Source organism: Alosa sapidissima, chromosome 9 (genome assembly GCF_018492685.1).
Source record: "Alosa sapidissima isolate fAloSap1 chromosome 9, fAloSap1.pri, whole genome shotgun sequence".
NCBI lineage: Eukaryota > Metazoa > Chordata > Actinopteri > Clupeiformes > Clupeidae > Alosa > Alosa sapidissima.
In genome coordinates, this window is record NC_055965.1 from 27,953,942 (window position 1) to 27,972,288 (window position 18,347).

Below are 18,347 nucleotides of genomic sequence, written 5' to 3' on the forward strand. Positions count from 1 at the left end.
CAACTACTGCCGGTCAGCTGATCCGAGCTAGTACTGAGAGGTTGGGACGGACACACACACATACACATACACACACAAATGCACACAAACGCACACACATCAGAGTGCAATATTTAATTCAGTACCAGACTATTATGAGCTTTAAAGACAGATTAGGTGTCATACCTCTTCATTGGTTTGAAATACTTTCCAGAATAATAAAAACATTTCCACAAGCCAGTTATTTAAGTTTTAAAAGTGATTCTGAATCTGATCTGATGATTCTGATGTGCAACAGAAATAACTTTTGCCGTGATATATTGTATTCGGTATGGTATATGCCCAATTTCCCATCTGTTTTTATCAATTAAATAACTTATGAATAACATTGGAATGTTCTTGGTCATCTTGTCTCTCCGTAAACATCACAACAATCTTTGTCCTTGTAGTCTGTCTTCAGAATGAGTTAGCAGCACGCATCTCGTTCACTTTACAAGCTTAAGTGAATTGTGGTTCTCCGTCCTCCGTCACGGCCTCCGTCAAAAAAGTTGCAAAATCTTCAACTTTTGCTGTACCAACGGACAGCAGCGCAAGGCACCAGCCAATCAAATTGCGGTTATGCTTCAAGGCATACACCATAGTGCACACCCCCGTCTGTCGGAAAAACCCACCGCCATGCAGTAACGCAATGCAACTGTGTGTGTGTCTAGGGTAAGTTGCAGTTCTTTTGGGGAAGCTGTCTGCAGTCCTCTGCATCATAATCCTGTGTCATATGGTCCCATTGAACCATTTCAAATAGGTTGCAGTGATGTGTCCTTGCAGTAGCACCAGTTATGAACCGCAAAAGAGAATGATAAACAACATCCAGTTTTTTTTTCAATGAAGATGCATGCATGTATATTATATCACCATAATCTAATATTCATAAGAAAGTACTGTGGACCAATCTTTTCCTTGCAGTGAAGGGGAAACATTTCTTTAGACAAAAATAAAAGCTTATCTTAGGTCTTAGAGACTCATGCAATAGTCTTGTCTTGACCATTAAGTCTTCAATAATGAAGTCATTAAACTCAATCAGTTCATTCTTCATACAATTATCATCTACCCACACAACACTGTCTCCTCTTAAATGTATGAGATGATATTTTGAGTCTCAGCACTAGATGGCAGTAGTGAGTCGCTGCACTGGCTGGTGTGGGCAATGGTGTGTACAGAGTAGAAGGAGTTGGGGGCTTTCTCATGTGTCTCCTTGTCTATCCTCCCTTCCTTCCTACCTCCCCCCGCCCGTCCTCCTGATTAATGTTGTCACGGAAACGAGGAAGGAACTATAGGAGGATGGAGGAATGAAGCCTGATGAACTGCACAATGAGACGTCCTCGACTGCGTAAGCGCCATTTGGAAAACGTGCGACGTCAGTGTAAGGGCGAATCCAAAAGACATGCAATTAGATGAATGAGATGTCCTCGATGACGTCGGGGTTTGAACGATTTCCGGGGGACGAGCTGGAGAATCGAGGAGACAGGCCGTATGCAAGAAGAGATTTGAGAAAACCCCATGTTCAGCCCAGATGACTGTGGAAGTGCACACACTGCAGATCTGAGATCATGATTCCTGAATCATGTCTTCATGCGTTTATTTAATTCATTCCATGTCCACTTATATTCATTCATTCAGCTGACGCTTTTGTCCAAAGTGACTTACAAAAGAATGGAGAACAATGAAGGTGCAGTCAGAACCTAATAGTGTAATAATGAGTATTACCTGCATCAGAAGTAGAATGAGCCGTGGCCTACTGGTTAGGGCTTCGGGCTTGTAACCGAAGGGTTGCTGGTTCAATCCCCCACCAGTAGAAAAAATGTGGGTGGGGGAAGTGGTTGAGCCCACATCCATAGCTGAAGTGCCCTTGAACGAGGCACCTAACCCCTCACTGCTCCCCGAGTGCCACAAGGCAGTTCACTGCTACGGTTTAGTGTGTGCTTCACCTCACTATATGTTTACTGTGTTCTTTGTGTGTATCACGGATGGGATAAATGCAGAGACCACATTCTAGTATATGCAAGTATACTTGGCCTTTAAACCTGATTTACATTTACATGAGTTCAGAGTCCAGTTAAGTCCAGTGACGTAGATGAAAGAGAGGGATGCGATAGAACAGGATGTCATGGTAACGGCAGGTTAAGTGTGCTGGGTTATTAGTGGTGGTGGGGGGAGGATCTCTTGGTAACGGCAGGTTAAGTGTGTTGGGTTATTAGTGGTGGTGGGGGGGATCTCTTGGTAAGGGCAGGTTAAGTGTGTTGGGTTGTTAGTGGTGGTAGGGGGAGAGGATCTCTTGGTAACGGCAGGTTAAGTGTGTTGGGTAGTTAGTGGTGGTAGGGGAGGAGGATCTCTTGGGCAGGTTAAGTGTGTTGGGTAGTTAGTGGTGGTAGGGGAGGAGGATCTCTTGGTAAGGGGCAGGTTAAGTGTGTTGGGTAGTTAGTGGTGGTAGGGGAGGAGGATCTCTTGGTAAGGGGCAGGTTAAGTGTGTTGGGTAGTTAGTGGTGGTGGTAGGGGAGGAGGATCTCTTGGTAAGGGGCAGGTTAAGTGTGTTGGGTAGTTAGTGGTGGTGGTAGGGGAGGAGGATCTCCTGGGCAGGTTAAGTGTGTTGGGTTGTTAGGGTGGTAGGGGGATCTCCAGACACAAGACTCAAAGAGGCCACGAGGTACCACTGTAGGTTGTAAAACCTTTAATGATGTTACAGGAACGCACCAAAGTTCACTCTGAACCTGCCAGTGTCATGTCCAGTCCTTGGTGACTGTCTCAAAGCTCTGAAATCACTGAGAGAGTAGAGGTAAGTGCAGTCTGTTTAATTCAAACTGAGAGCAACGTGTGAAATGTAGATTTCTTCAAAAGTATTTTGTGGGCCAGTGCTAAACTGGTATAGGCTTATTTGCGTCCGATGGGCTAGGACTGGATTTGTGCTCTTAGTTCCTCATCTACAGCAGCGGTTCACCATAAACAACACTGGAGTTCTGTTGTAGCCTTTTTGAAAATGGTATGAATCGTTAGTGTTTTGGTTTTAAATGTTTCAGCTTTACTTTTCATAAAAACTGTGTGAATACAGCAGTATGTGTATATTTCCATGACACAGATTCAATAAAGATTCATCTCTAGGTGGCAGTAAAGTATGACAGAGAGTGAAGCATTAAGCCCAGGATGGAATGGGCGGTGTGCCAGTTTGTAGGAGGGAAAGGCTGAGTCCAGATCAGCACTGCACTTGATGTTGTCTCTATTCTAATTTGTCACAAAATCAAACTGAAGTCATCTTATTGGATGTCCTGTGGCTTTACACATCAAAGCTCACAACAGAACAATTAACATTAAGACTAAAGTGGGAGATGTACTACTGTTTGTTGATTGTTATGCCCTCTTAGTCCTTCTTGATCTTAATGTAGCATTTGATACCAAACGATTGGAGGATTAAGTTGGTATACAGGGCCCAGTGTTGAAATGGTTCACATCCTATTTGAGCAGGGGCGGAGTGGGGCACCAAAATCCACCGGAAAAATTCTGACTACACCGGCCCCCCCTCCCCCCCAAACATGCACACACATCAATAGCACAAACAAAACATATAGTGCTAATGCAATACAACAAGCCAATCAACCACAAACCAGGCACTTTCAATAAATGTGTAAGGAACTAGATGCTAGCAACAGTGCAGTATAAAAACAGCTTTGTGGGTGGATGGAAATTTACAAGCGTCATGGAAGGATATATCTGGGTATCATAGCACTCCAATAGTTGCTGTATAAATTTAAAAAAGGCCTAGCCTACAGACAATGTCAACCTAATAACACAGGTAATTAAATAATTGAAAAAAACAGGCACTTTGAATAGGTTTGTAGGAGAACGATTAAAGTAGGCCTATATAAGCATACATATAGACAGTTCCAACGAGTTCCACAAACCATTTATCAGCCTAATTAGTCATTAGGCTAGGCCTAGGCTTCATATCAACATACTAGTGTGGCATGAGGGAGGCGAGAATTTTCGTAGCGACTACGCCACCTAGGGGGAGGGGGTAACCTACACCTAGGAACTATTCCAAATTAACCAGAACAATTGACTTTAATACAGGTTCGTACACACTCCAGAGCAGAGACGGGAATCCCATAAATAGTTATACTTTATTAATACAAAATTGACAGCCAGATAATGATAAGGCCAGAGGTCAGTCCAACCATAAGTCCACTGACCCAACACCACACTCCGCTGCGGGTGGAACTCCGAGGAGGGAAAAGGAGAGAGAGAGGGAGAGAGAGAGACAAACAAAGGTACAGGAGACAGGGCCTGGGGGCTTACCACAGCGAGGTGAGGACAGCTACCAGAAGAGGAGGATCCAACGTCACACACGCACACACGCACGCGAGCACACACACACACGTGAGGACACAGCAAGATCCAGAAGACTCCAATGGGCTCACAGGTAACATTCAATATACTATAGTATGTGTGATGGCTACTTATCTTTTGGCATTACACCGGTACGCTGGAGCTCGCAGCCACCAGACTGTAGGCCCGCTACCACCACAGGGTTCCACCTCCACTAAAGGAGAGTCTAGATTTAGTCACAAACACACACATATACACATAAAACCACTCCGAGACACACAAGGGGGCAAGGGAAGGAAAGGAAGCTTAGCAACCCCACGCTACTACCCCAACAGGCACAGCAAAGGAATAAATAAAAAAAACAAAAGACACTACAAACCACACATTCACAAGAGTTAAGGCATTAACATGGAGTAGGCACAGCCACCGAGACCTTTTCACCACAGCACATCAAACAAACAGACAAGACAAAACAATTAGACAAACAAGCAGACATACAGTAAATAGCAGGCAAGGTGGAATAGCATAGCAACCGCAGCCATAGCAGACATGCACCAAGCCAAGTAAAGCGGAGCAGCAGCAAACACAAGTTCAAAATAACCATAAACAATAGAAACAATATCAACCCCAAAAAATAACCAAAAGGTCATAAGAAGGCAAAACAGCAGCCGGACTGAGGCGTGGGTACACTGCACCTGTTGATAGCCAATTGCCCTGAGGACCGCTGGACATGAATCCAATACTACGTTCGGCGCTCCCAAACCAAAGCACACAGAGGCCCACTGCCCCTATTAGGGCCGACACTGGTTCCAGGCTAGCTGGCCTGAGCTAAACCGCAGTCTTGCTCAAAGCAAATTTGTCAGAAAACTGATTATACAGCGGAGGCGAGCCAAGACCACGTTGTCTTTCTCGTCCACAATCTCTCAGCGGCTAACAACACCGCCTGCACTTACGCCAAACAAGACCACGTTGTCTTTCTCGTGTAACTTGCGTTGTGTTTTACTGGTGATGCACTCGGAAACGATGATGGTAGATGAAGCAGGTTTATTTGTCTGCATGGGTCAGGAAATACAACATGAGGGAAGACAGTGAGATCTGGTCCGCCTGCAGCAGTTAACTTCTCTTCTGCTCTCAGACACAATTCTATTAGGCTACTACACTAAGTATCTAAGCATATTTCATTTCAGGTCCAGTATGAGGTGAGGTGTGTCAATAAAATAATACAAAATAAATTCCAAAAGGGAATAATGTGGCATAAAAACATGAGTGGGAATGTGTAAATGTATGTAACTGTATAAGTAAACTACTTATATATCTAATCTGTTGAAATCTGTTATATTTCTAATTAGATCTAATTATATTCTTACATGGGGGTGATCATCCAGTATGATAAAATAAATATAAACAGTAGAATATGCAAACATTCAATCAGAGAGTGAATTCGATATACCACATACAAATACAAACACTACTTCATCTATTTTCATTAGTAAACACGCAAAACAGCGCTCATAAAAAGGTAAACACTCCACTCTTGTGGTGATACAGCAGTACTGCATTTAGAACGCTACAAAGACGTTAATGGCTAGTCATTCTAGCTCGTGAATGCTAGCCATGCTACGAGTGAAACATAAAACATTCACGAAACATAAAATCAAAACAACAAATACAATTGGTTACCTGCATGGGTCAGGAAATACAACATGAGGGAAGACAGTGAGATCTGGTCCGCCTGAACAAAATAAATGTGATATTAAAATTTGCACTAAAGCCATACGATCGTGCTTCAAGGTCAACCGAAAATACAAAACCAAATAAAAGTTACAAGACAATACAAAACATCGCTGAAACGCGAGTTATGTGGATGAACATACATAATGATTTTAACAATAGATATAGGACATATATAATACAATTTATAACACTTTTAATGACTTTTAATGCGGACCCTCATTTGCCCAGCTTACCTGCAGCAGTTAACTTCTCTTCTGCTGCAGGACACCCACAATGCAACTACTGTACAGAATAATTCCAAAATAAAAGTCTTGACCCATTTAGCAGGATTTAACAATAACTATATTGAGCACTTTATTAACACCGTTACACTCGTCCACATTCTCTCAGCAGCTAACAACACCGCCTGCACTCACGCCAAACAATCAAGTCAGGTTCCGGGTGACAGAGGAACGCGAGTTCAGGAAGCTGCTGAGTTAAACCCGCCCACTGAGGCCAATCAAATCAGTCAACGCGTAGGCAGAGTCAGCTTGCCACACTAGCTTGTGCTAGTTTCAATAACGTCAATGCTTTAGCTCCGCTAACCTTTCTCTCTGCCTTCCATCCATATGTAAAACAGCAAACAACCACGCAAATCTGTCGACTGTCAAAACTCCTGTAATCGGTTCATTGGATAAACCAGAAACACATTACCCATTCCCAGGAGGCTTTGCTCCATTCTAGCCTAGGCTTACGTTAATTTAAGAACAAATTAAATTGTCTTTTTTTTTTTATTTGTGATGAAAGTTCTGTAACGCCTGAATAAGACAAAAATGAATTAAGATAAAACATTAAGACTAGCCTACACAAAAATCAGCATGGGTGAGATGAGTATGCAGGGTAACCAGGAGTGAGATATAGACAGTGAGCGAGTGGTATAAATATTTGTTGGACTTCTTAATCATGAAAGTGTAGATCCCGGAGATTTTCGGGGGAAATTTAAATGCATCTATCAAGTCGACGATCTCGTACGACTCACGCCCGCGATTAAATATCTATGGGTCGACCCGCACCGCGTAGACTCATCGGCCGGCCCACCGAGAAAACCCCCGATCGTCCCGATTGCCACTCCGCCCCTGTATTTGACTGATAGAACTTTATCAGTCAGAATGGGAAGCTATTATTCATTCCATTTTTATTTTCTTTATACATGTTCCCCCTCAGCTCCATCTTTGAGAAATACAATTTTCAGTGTCACATGTTATGCAGACGACACTCAATTGTACCTTCCAGCTACCTGTGATAGTGTGTGATCCCAGATAGCAAAATCAGATTGGCAGATAGCGGACCGCTGGTGGTATGCCGCCGGTGGCGTGCCACTTGTGGTCCGCCGTTGGACCACTATCTCTTTAAATTTAACTTGTCATGAATATTAAGAAAACGTAATAAAATAATATATGGAATATAACTATGGAATATGAACAAATTAAAAAGATTTTAGACCAATAGTCAGGGACGGATTAAACAGATTTGGCCCCCTGTGCACAATATCAAAAAAGGCCCCCCCTCCCCCTGACCGCGACGCACGCATGCGCGTTTGCGCAGGCACGTGAAGTGCGCGTGCAGCCAGCGCGTCTCTTTTTGCTGTGGCTGCACAGGCTGGTGCACAATTTCACACAATGCAAATGTAGTATGTCATATATTATCATACAGGCCCACACAGAAATGAATTCCAGCAGCTGTTTTTATTATTAGGCTGTAATCTCCCTTTGCTGTCCAAACAGTCTACAGCAGGGGTTCCCAACCTTTTTCATTAAATGGACCGGACAACAGTTGTCATATTTCCGACGGACCGGTAGCAGGGACGTTGATAGTATTTTGTGAGAGGTGGTGCTGATCATATTACTGGGGGTTCGGGGCTGTCTCCCCCGGGAAAAATTCGAAATTCTGGCTGTTAAATACACCCTTTTAACGCAGTTTGGAAGGGGCATACAAACTTTAACAGAGCAAGCAGGGCCCGTTTTCTGTCTGACTCAGGTGACGTGACATTAGCTACCTGCATGATAAGGTTTTCACCTCACTGCTGATTGACACTACCTTGCATGGAGACATATTTCATGTTAACACTGGAGATGTTAGTAAAACTATAGCGTTTGGTAAATGGAGATGCAGATCATCTCCCTAATTGATTTCTTTGCGCAACAGCCCACATTATGCGCTCACTCCAGCGAGACGAGTGAAATAAATGTAGGCTTATCTGTCATCGGCATCGCCATAGGCTATTTCAATTTGCTACGATAGGCTATAAGCAACTGCATACAACAAGTTGCTATTTATTAGGCTATCCAATCGCTATGCTGTTTTCATAAACATTGCAGGAATCCACTTCATTCACCTACCCAGGAGTGGTTCAGTTTGTCAGTTTCGCAAACAAATACACATTGAACTTTCGCAAACACACATACACATTGAATGAGCACTCATAGACTACCACATCCACCTAATGTTATGCCTCTATATTTTATGAATTAAGAAGTATTTATTGATCAGGAAAACATTTAGTTTATTTTTCTTTCGGTCCACGGTTCCATAACACCATTCAGTTGTGCCGCAAATTAACAGACAGACGCGCCGGGCATAATCTAGCCTAAATTTATGGCATTTTTTATTTATTTTTTAATCCGAGGGCCCCCATTGGCTCAGGGCCCCTGTGCACGTGCACACTTGGCACAAGCCATGACCCGTCCCTGCCAATAGTGGCAAAATATTGGGCAATTTGTCTGCAACCCGCCAGAATGATAGTTCCTCTCTTCGGCTTCCCCTCACACGTGAGCAGAGGCGATTCTAGAGTCTGTGGGGGCCCCAAGCAAAAATTCCAAAGGGGGCCCTACCGACAGTGTTATCACCATTATGTTATATCACCATTAGGTTATTATGTTAAATAATAAAAATACAAAAAGCGTATTATAAAAAATCTTATATTTTGACATGTATCTCACCACTGCAAGCTGGCAGCTCGACTTGCCTTACATGTGTGTGTAGAGCAGACTGTCCTGAATCTGGCAATATCAGACATATGTGGTGTGCGCCTTACAGAAATAAATGGCATTTCTTTTAATTTAGTGATGAAAAATGACCTTTCTGCGCTCCATATCTGTGACACGAACTGATCTGACCTGACTTGACCCGAGTTTGAGTGTTGGCCTGTGTGTGCCTATGGTGTCTGCACTCATAATGATTCTCTACAACAACTTTTTACTGCATTACCATGAACAAAGTAGAGGCAAAAAAGGGGTTTCTTTGTTGAACAAATTGGGATGCAATGTGAGCCTTGAATTGGATGCCATGCAGGAATTTGCTAGGATCTCAAAACCGGATTATGAACATGCTTTGCCATAGAGAAACACACGATAGCGTTGGATTAAACATGCTTTGCCACAAAAACAGACAAAAACCTGGGGTAAGTCCAGCTATATGAAGTTATTATTTTGCTGTCACTTCGTCTGTTTTATAACCCAGAAGGATGTAGGCTACTTGGTATCAAATGATAGCTCTGTGTCTCCTCTTTCATGACATGGCATATCTATCCGATCACGGGTCTGCGAGTAATTCAAACGAGAGTAATGGGTGTGCAGCGTTGGTTTGTGTACATGACGTTATTATTTTGCAGTCACTTCGTCTGTTTTTATAAACCAGAAGGATCGATATACATGGTACCAATGGATAGCCCTGTGCCCCCTCTTTCATCTGATATGCTTGCCATATCGATGCGATCACGGGTTCGCGAGTAATTCAAACGAGAGTAATGGGTGCGCAGGTGAACGCAGAGAAGTATAGACTGTAAATATGATGCAATTTGATTTCATTTCATGATTTTTTTTTATTTTCATACTTGATCGTACAGGCAGTGTGTAGTCTCTTTGGAAAGCCCCACTTCTGCTCTGTCATGCAATAAAGGTTTCATCTCGCTGCGATGAACAGTTCCGGAACAATGTAACAGAGAAGAAAGGGTGTGTTTTTTGACGCACTTTGCGTCAATCGGGTTCTAAGGGTTAATATAGCCTTGCATAGCCTACGTTCAGTTGTAGGCTATCTAAGCCAACTAAAGCTTGACTGAAATATTGTAAACATGTACCTTTAAAATGTATGGAAAGAGTGAAATCACCGATTAGTTTCGACGGGTTCTCGGCTTCTCGCATGTTTCTGCTGAAAAACTGCTAGTTTCATCCCGAGCTGCAAGTTATGAGCGCATTTAATTTTTTTTTATGTAGCCAGTCGCCTGCATTTAAAAAACGGGACATGCAACTTTGCGAAGTACCATGACTGGGAAAGGCTGGCAAGCAAGCCGCAGACAGATCAGGGGATTCACTTCCCTGTTAGGCCAGCAACACGCGCTGGAGAGATGCGTGTAGACATCAAACCATGGAACGAACACAAGTTTACCCGACTGCTGCTCCCGCTGTTCATTTTCGTGAAGTTTCTTCCGTTTTTCATGCTCTGAATGCTAATTCGGTTTCATGTTCATCTTCCTAATGTATGAGGCACTGTCCCTAGCTACATGTCTGTCACTAGCTTGACTCAAGGGGAGACGGGGCAGGGGGCCTTCATTAACTTGCGGGGCCCTACGCAACTTGCGTGTGCGTATAGCGCGTGTGAGAGGAAAAACCACCCTTGCAACTTTGGACCGGCAGGCCGACGGCCTCAGTGTCAGGAAGGAACGAGTGTAACAAATTGCTTAACTGCAGAGTTGCTCAATCATTCGTCATGACAGAGCAAAAAGAATCAGAAAGCGGAACAGGGAAGAGGAAAACAATAGGCTGACCGATTGAGGAGTGCCGTAAATCATATAGCCTACTCTGAGGCTGTACAGGGAGCTCTGCAGAGAAACCTGCGAGCAAAAATCGAGGAAACAGCGAAGAAATTGCCAAAACTGCATAGTTTCTCTTTAAGGGCAAAATCCATGTCCCATGTGAAATACCGAAAGGACATGTTTTGGTTTGTTTCACTTTTGATGTAGTTGTGTAATTGTCACTGTAGGTATGACACCTTCAGCGAAATGTGAGGTTTTTGGTAATAAGCAAAGCAAGTGTAAAAAGTAATTTTCCCATTTAGGCGAAAATTGACTCGCATTCATTTTGCACTCGCTCGTGATTGCCCCTAGGGGAACTATAGGTGAACTGCAACCAGTTTTGATACAGTGGGACTGAACCGTCTCTCCATAAACGGTCTGGTAGAGATCTTGGTGCGCCTGAAATCAAAAGTAATTTGTTATCGACATTTTTATAGGTTATTAAGTTTTGTAGACGTTTACATTATTCCAGCACATGATTCTAATAACAGCTTTCCCGTACTGGTAAGTAGGATAGGCCTATTTGATTCATAAAATAATTAAGGCTTTGATTTTAAAGACAGATTGCATCCGCACTTTTCTTTTCTGGAATGTTAGAAAACAAGTGTGCCATGGAACATGGTTAGCATCCGTTGATCCATTTGGTTAATTCGTTGCTTGTGTAACAAAACGGATCTTAACAGCAGCTTATCGATGCATTTTTGCTTTAGCCTACCATGAAACGGGAGTAGCCTAGCCTGCTTTCTGAAGGAGTGATTGTTTATCTATTATTGTGTCCGCACTCCGCTAGTCTTCTGGGAAAATAAATAAATAGCCTAAAAAAAACGTATAGGCTGTCTAAGCTTTCAGTTTTTCCCAGTTGCTTTGGCGCATTTCTCAGATCAGAATTCTCTGAAATTCTAAAAAAATGTTTGTTCAAACTCCGTCAGTATATTCCGGAATTGATACATTTTGTTTCATACTTATTATTTGTGATAACATAGGCTTATAATCAGTGGTGGAGGAAGTACTGAAACTCAGTACTTAAGTAAAAGTACAAATAAGCAGACAAATATTTACTTTAGTATAGACTAGATAGTTTTAAAGGAAAATTCCGGTATTTAGCACTCTGAGTCTGGTTTCTGGTTTGTTTTGGATGAACTAGAGTGGTGGACACCGAAATTTTGACGTTTGGTCCTGTCTCAACTTTTCTGACGTGCTTTGAATCGCCTTTGACTAGTCAGAGTGGCTGCCTACAGGCATGCTCAAGCATGTCCTAAAACAACCCTTAACGTTCGGTTTCAAATCTGTGCAACTCACCGAGTGGTTAGTGGTGTTCGTTGATGTTCCAAAACAAGTAGCATAGCGAAATACAGTTTCTGTCGTGTTTTATTTGGCATTTTGTAAAATCCCATTGATTTCTGTTGGAAGACTCATTGCACTTTGATATTACTGCGCCACCTTCTATGCTTCAGGCTCAAATATTGAGCGGAAGTTTATACGCGGTTGTGAGGTGTCTGAAAAAATAGTTCCACAATAGCAAATAAGACAGCTGGAAATCATACATTGCGCCGATATATTTTAATAATCAACGAACACCACTAACCACTCAGGCGGCGGGAACCTATTTTTGACCAGGGGTGACGATCAATACACCATTTTAGTGCAGTGTGCGGGTGATAGCGAGAAGTTTTAGAAAAGTCCTGGGCAGCCACAAATTCCAATGTTCCGCGACAGCACTCCGAGTCCACTGCGCCCACCCTAACCCCACAGAAGCGCACTTGACATCGTTAGCCTATTTCAGTATAGCTAAGGAAAATTACTTTTCTGATCGTCAAAACCACACCAGAGATGTTAGGCTTTAAATATAGGCTAATAATCAGGCTGCAATGATCTCGCAAATAATTTCTGAATAGCCTAAAGTGTGTCGTCTCCACAGCAAGTGTCCTAATCATTTCTATCTTAGCGACTAGGGTAAATGATTTCACTATACATTTATTCATTTTGCAAAACTGTAAAACACAATTAAAGTTTTTTTCAGCTTATCCATGCTTTTTTGAACATGTAAATCGCATAGAATATGTAGACCTATATCAACCGCAGATCGCTATCACATAGGCCTAGCTGAAACCACGCTACTGTTCTTACAGTAACTGACTCACGTTCACGTTGATCTCTATAACTGTTCATTTTTAGTAGCCTATATTCGAACCTATCCATAACCCTTTTTTGTTATTTGACTCATCATTTCACATACAAAAATATAAATAATGTCAGACAGCGAATTAGTAATTATTTAAACATGTATATAATATTTTTTTAAAAGTCTATCTCCTGCCAGCAGGGGGTGCTGCAGCACCCTCAGCACCCCCCTTCCCGCGCCCTTGTAACCACTCGGTGAGATGCACAGTTTTGAAAATGAACTCAAAGTGCTAAATACTGGAATTTACCTTTAAGCTAATTGTGCTCACTTGTGGCCCAGTTTACATTCTGACTTACAATTCTAGAGACTGTAATTCTGGTTATCTACTTTTGTACTCATGACCTTATGCATGTCAAGCTGTAAATATGCATGACATGTTTAAAAGTCATAATTGTATGTAGTACTACATGCACTGGACCATGAATATGCCACCCAAAAAACAAACACCTAAATAGCATAAATTAACTCCACGTGGGTATCGAACCACGAATAAATTGAACCGTTTGCTTGATAATCAAAGGTTAGGCTGTGGCCGCCCTTACCTGAAGTGTCTGTAGAGGCACATGATCGTCAGCAAATAAATCAAATAAAAATACACACATATTGCACACTGCCCTCTCCCCACATACACAGCACACTATCCCATCTCCCCTGTCATCCCCCCAACACACACACCAAGACCCCTGGCAGTTGGGTTAGCCCCTTGAGCCGTGGATCTGCCCAAGGTTTCTTCCTTGGTAAGGGAGTTTTTCCTTGCCCCTGTTGCTCTTGGGTGCTCCTTGTTGGTGCCCCCCACCCAATCCCAATCCTCCCCCACCTTTTTTATGCAGCCCTTGCCACTTAATCTACTAAACCCCTCTTCTACTGCACTTTTTACCCCCCCCCCCCCATTAATGCACAAATAGGCTGACACCAGTTTTTCGGCCAGCGGTTCTATAATTGTCAATTCATTTGTGCCGCAAATGATCAGCAGACTTGTGACAGAAGCATGGGCATAGCCTGTAACTTCGTTGATCCGCGGACTAGCAATCTCATCGGAGAGGAGCCCCTAACGCTGCAGATAAGAGACAGAAAGGCACAGAACACAGTTGCATGTACAGTGTAGCCATATGGGTCTGGTGAATATAGCCTACCGAATGCAGATGGCTAAACTCACGCTTTGCCTGGTCTAGACGAGAAATTGTTTCAAAGATTTAGAAGCTGGGCATATAGCGCTCCAGGATCTTTGGTAGCAACCCCGCCCCCTGGTAAAACAAACATGTTTGTCAGAGAGAAAAAAAAACTGATCATAAATTGTAACGTAAAAAGGAACGATGGTGTTGTAGAAATGTAGCGGAGTAAAAGTACAGATAATTGCTGTAAAATGTAACGAAGTAAGTCAAAAGTATGCACTATAGATTCTACTTAAGTAAAGTACAAATACATGGAAAATTTACTTAAGTACAGTAACAAAGTATTTGTACTTCGTTACATTCCACCACTGCTTATAATGCATGCTTTCGCTGGTCCTTTTCTTTACAAAGTTAAAAAGTTGTGCTGCTTACAGACCACGGTGTCTGCTTGGTTAGGCCTACTCATTGTAAACTTGTGTAGCCTACAGAGAGGTAACGAGGGTTGTTTCTCAATAAGACACATTTGCCAAAGCATGTTGTCTTAAATGTATAGTGTACACTTTTTTCCCAGAAATATTGTAGGATTGGTTTCGAAATGTAGCAGGATGGGCACTGGAAGAGAAAATATCTTCTCATAGGTAGGCTGTGTCAACACCTAAGGCATTATGTCAATGGCAGCCTTTGACTAAACCCCTTTAAAAAATGTCTTTAATCCTGACTGCCCTCCAATATTTTTGGCGACCCCCAGATTAAGAACCACTGGCCTAGAGGATAATTAGAGTACAATTGTCACAGCCCACAGACTCAAGATAGGGAGGTAGAGTTCCAACAAGATAGTCTTTATTTCAAAGGTAAACCAGAAGTGGGTTGTCAAACCCAGGCCAGTAACAAACAGAAGCTCCAAAGAGTCCAAAACACAGAAGAACAGTGAACTTCAGTAAAAGTCCCAAAACACAGAAGATCGACTTAACTAACTCCGGGGGTGACTCGAGGGGTCCGATCAGGAGGACGCTGGAACAGGCGAGGAGAATCCAGGATGAGTACTCCTTGGGTGAGTCAGGCTGGTGGCTAGCACTGTGGTGTCATCTCTGACGAGGCCAGACAAAGACTGAGGGGAGACTGGGGTTTAAGTAGGGAGTGAGGCTGATTGGGAACATGTGCAGGTCATTAGTAAACTGGGGAGTGTGAACGAGTGAGGGGAGCTTCAGGAGAGTGAGCAGTGGGTGTGGCTGGAACAGAACCTGGTGTGACTGTGACAACAATAAATAGAATGCACTTTTTTTCAGAAAGATTGTTCAAGTACATTAGCCTAGAGAATAATTTAGAGTTTCATACTGTTCAAACACAACGCACAACATACACCCACTAGTGGCATCTGAGACGCGTCAAGTGACGCCAAAGTTTAGAACTCACTACCGGTGTTGGCAACTGGCTCCCATGTTAACTGGCTGCGTTGATGACGTTTCATGATCAAACAAACACAAATATGCATGACATGTTTAAAAGTCATAATTGTATGTATACTACATGCATTGGACCATGAATATGCCACCCAAAAAACAAACACCTAAATAGCATAAATTAACTCCACGTGGGTATCGAACCACGAATAAATTGAACCGTTTGCTTGATAATCAAAGGTTAGGCTGTGGCCGCCCTTACCTGAAGTGTCTGTAGAGGCACATGATCGTCAGCAAATAAATCAAATAAAAATGTGTTGCCTAATTGTGTATCCTTTTGTCCAGCCTATTCTTTGAAGAATTCAGTTCATGAAACACAGGCATTGAAACGCACACTGCAATAGGCAGGAGAAGTCTATGTGTTCATATTTTACAGAAATTTTGCGCACAGGGAGGGTCAAAACTCTTAGGCTTATAGTCTATTAACGTTCATGTTGCTGACATGTAAATGGGTAAACATGGGTTTGATGTTTTCTTTTGACACTTTATTTCTCAATTGGTAAATTGGCGCTTCTCCTGTGGCGCAACAGGTTATTGCCTATCACAGGTGTTTTTTTTTTCAATTATTATTTATTTATTTTCAGACCAGCAACACGTCCTTGATTTAGGCTACAGATAGACTAGGTGACCACAGAGAGCCTGACCAGCAGTCAGTGAAATGTTTAAAAACTTAACCATGATACTTTGAAGACCTACTGGCTTGGCCAACTGCTGTAGCAAGACACTCCGTAGGTAGCCATGATCAGCCGTGTTAACTTGCTACAATCAGCTGACCTCTTCTAATTGTATAGCCTAAGTGAGTAAGTAATTTTACTAAGTATACTAACTAACTATACTAAAATTACTAAGTAAATTTACTAAGTAAATTTCGCTATGACTTCACTATATCAGCTGGTTCATGGTGCAAGTACGTAGATGAATGGTTATCATGTAAGAGATTTCATTTAGGAAGCAGGTTCGATACCCATGTGGAGTTATTATTAGGCTATTTAGGTATGTATTTTTTTGGTGGCATGTTCATGGTCCAGTGCATGTAGCGTACTGCAGACAATTTTATCATTTAAATATGTCATGCATATTTGCATTTGTTCGTCTCCAGTTTCCATCAGAAAGTGACAAATCTGCAAGCGGCCACATCTGTCAAAGAAACGTCACCAACGCAGCCAGTTAACATGCCATGTAACACCGGTGTTTGATTGCGTCGATACCTGATGGTGCATTCATGACATCTGGGAGTATTAGGAACCGCCCCCGTGATGATGTTGTTTCTCCGACTGCGAGCTGTACTGTGCAGTTGCAATGTGTGAAGAACATGGATGACACAACATAAGTTTAGACATACGCTCATTAATCTTAAATACATTTGCTTAAAAGTAATGGGACGTATGATTTTACATTTTGACTTATATCCATCACTTGAATCCTGACCTTAGCACTGCTGCACAAAGCCCCCTCTGTTCTGGCTGACTGTCTGTTAAATGTCACGTATGCTTCTAGTTTTTACATGTAGCTGTTTCCACCCACAACCCAGAATCCCAAATCCATGTAGTTTTCCATAGCAGGCTTGCTAACATGTTGATGTATGACGTTAGTTACTTAGGGATAACAAATGAAGGTAGCCCAGCCCCAGAGCTGTTCGGAGATACTGTTGCGTTGTGTTGCGTGAGACATATCTCAAAAAGGCTCTGAGGTAGCCAAGGTGCCAGACGAACCAACTTAGTTTCTCCATGACAACCCACGAGAGCCTCGAGTCTTAAGGGGAGGCAGAGGGTGGAAACAACGCTCTACAATATTTTTTATTTTGGATTGCAATACCCCGTAATACCTTATAGGAAAGACAATAATTGTGATTAATCAAACTTGAATCTTGAATCCTGACTTGAACACTGCTGCACAAAGCCCCCTACTGGTCCCTGCCGCCACTCTGTTCTGGCTCTTTCTGTTCTGGCTGACTGACAAATGTCACGTATGCTTTTGCTTTTTGCATGTAGCCGTTTCCACCCACAACCCACAATCAGGAACTTGCACATCGACAACAGGTCTTGTTTTCACTTGCGTTTCCTGACAAATGTCACATACATTGTTCTCAGAAACTGTTCACATGTGACTATACCCAGGTAACACACCCATCTGGGGCCCAGCTAATTTTGTCCTTAGTTTCCATGGTGGCCCTACATGGGTTAGCCCAGACAACATATCAAGTGCAACAATCATCTGTTTGGGTACCACTGTTTCCTTCTACTACACTTTGATATGTAATTATAACATATATGTAATCCTCTAGTAATAGTAATCATTGATGCCATATTAATTCCTACATAAGGTCTCCTCTACACTGTAGCTTCAATGTTATCCCTCATTTTTGTAAGTCTGCTAAATGAATAAGTGTAAAATATTTAGTGCAACCTGTCTGCAGCTATGAGGGAGGGCAGTAGGGGTGGGGGAGACACCACTCTGAAATATTTGCCCTCCATTTTAAAGCTTGTTGTGACAAATGCTACCCATAACTATTAAACACCATTATATATATAAATAATAATAATACAATTTATTTATATAGCACTTTTCAAGCACAAAGTGCTCTACAGACAAACAAACAAACAAAACAAAGCAAAAAACAAAACAATAGTAATGATAACAACAATAATAATAATAATAATAGTAATAATAATAATAATAAT

The 18,347-nt window shown here is 42.3% G+C and overlaps 1 protein-coding gene and 1 long non-coding RNA gene across 2 annotated transcripts in view; one reads left to right on the forward strand and one right to left on the reverse strand.

Moving 5' to 3' along the window:
• The window catches only part of LOC121719383, a 92,408-nt gene that overhangs the window by 46,571 nt on the left and 27,490 nt on the right, over positions 1-18,347 (forward strand). The window lies entirely within an intron of this gene.
• On the reverse strand, positions 5,380-6,449 carry LOC121719710. The gene is made up of 2 exons (XR_006034323.1): positions 6,318-6,449; positions 5,380-6,082 (listed from the first exon to the last, which is right to left on the reverse strand). It is a non-coding gene; the product is annotated as an uncharacterized LOC121719710 (long non-coding RNA).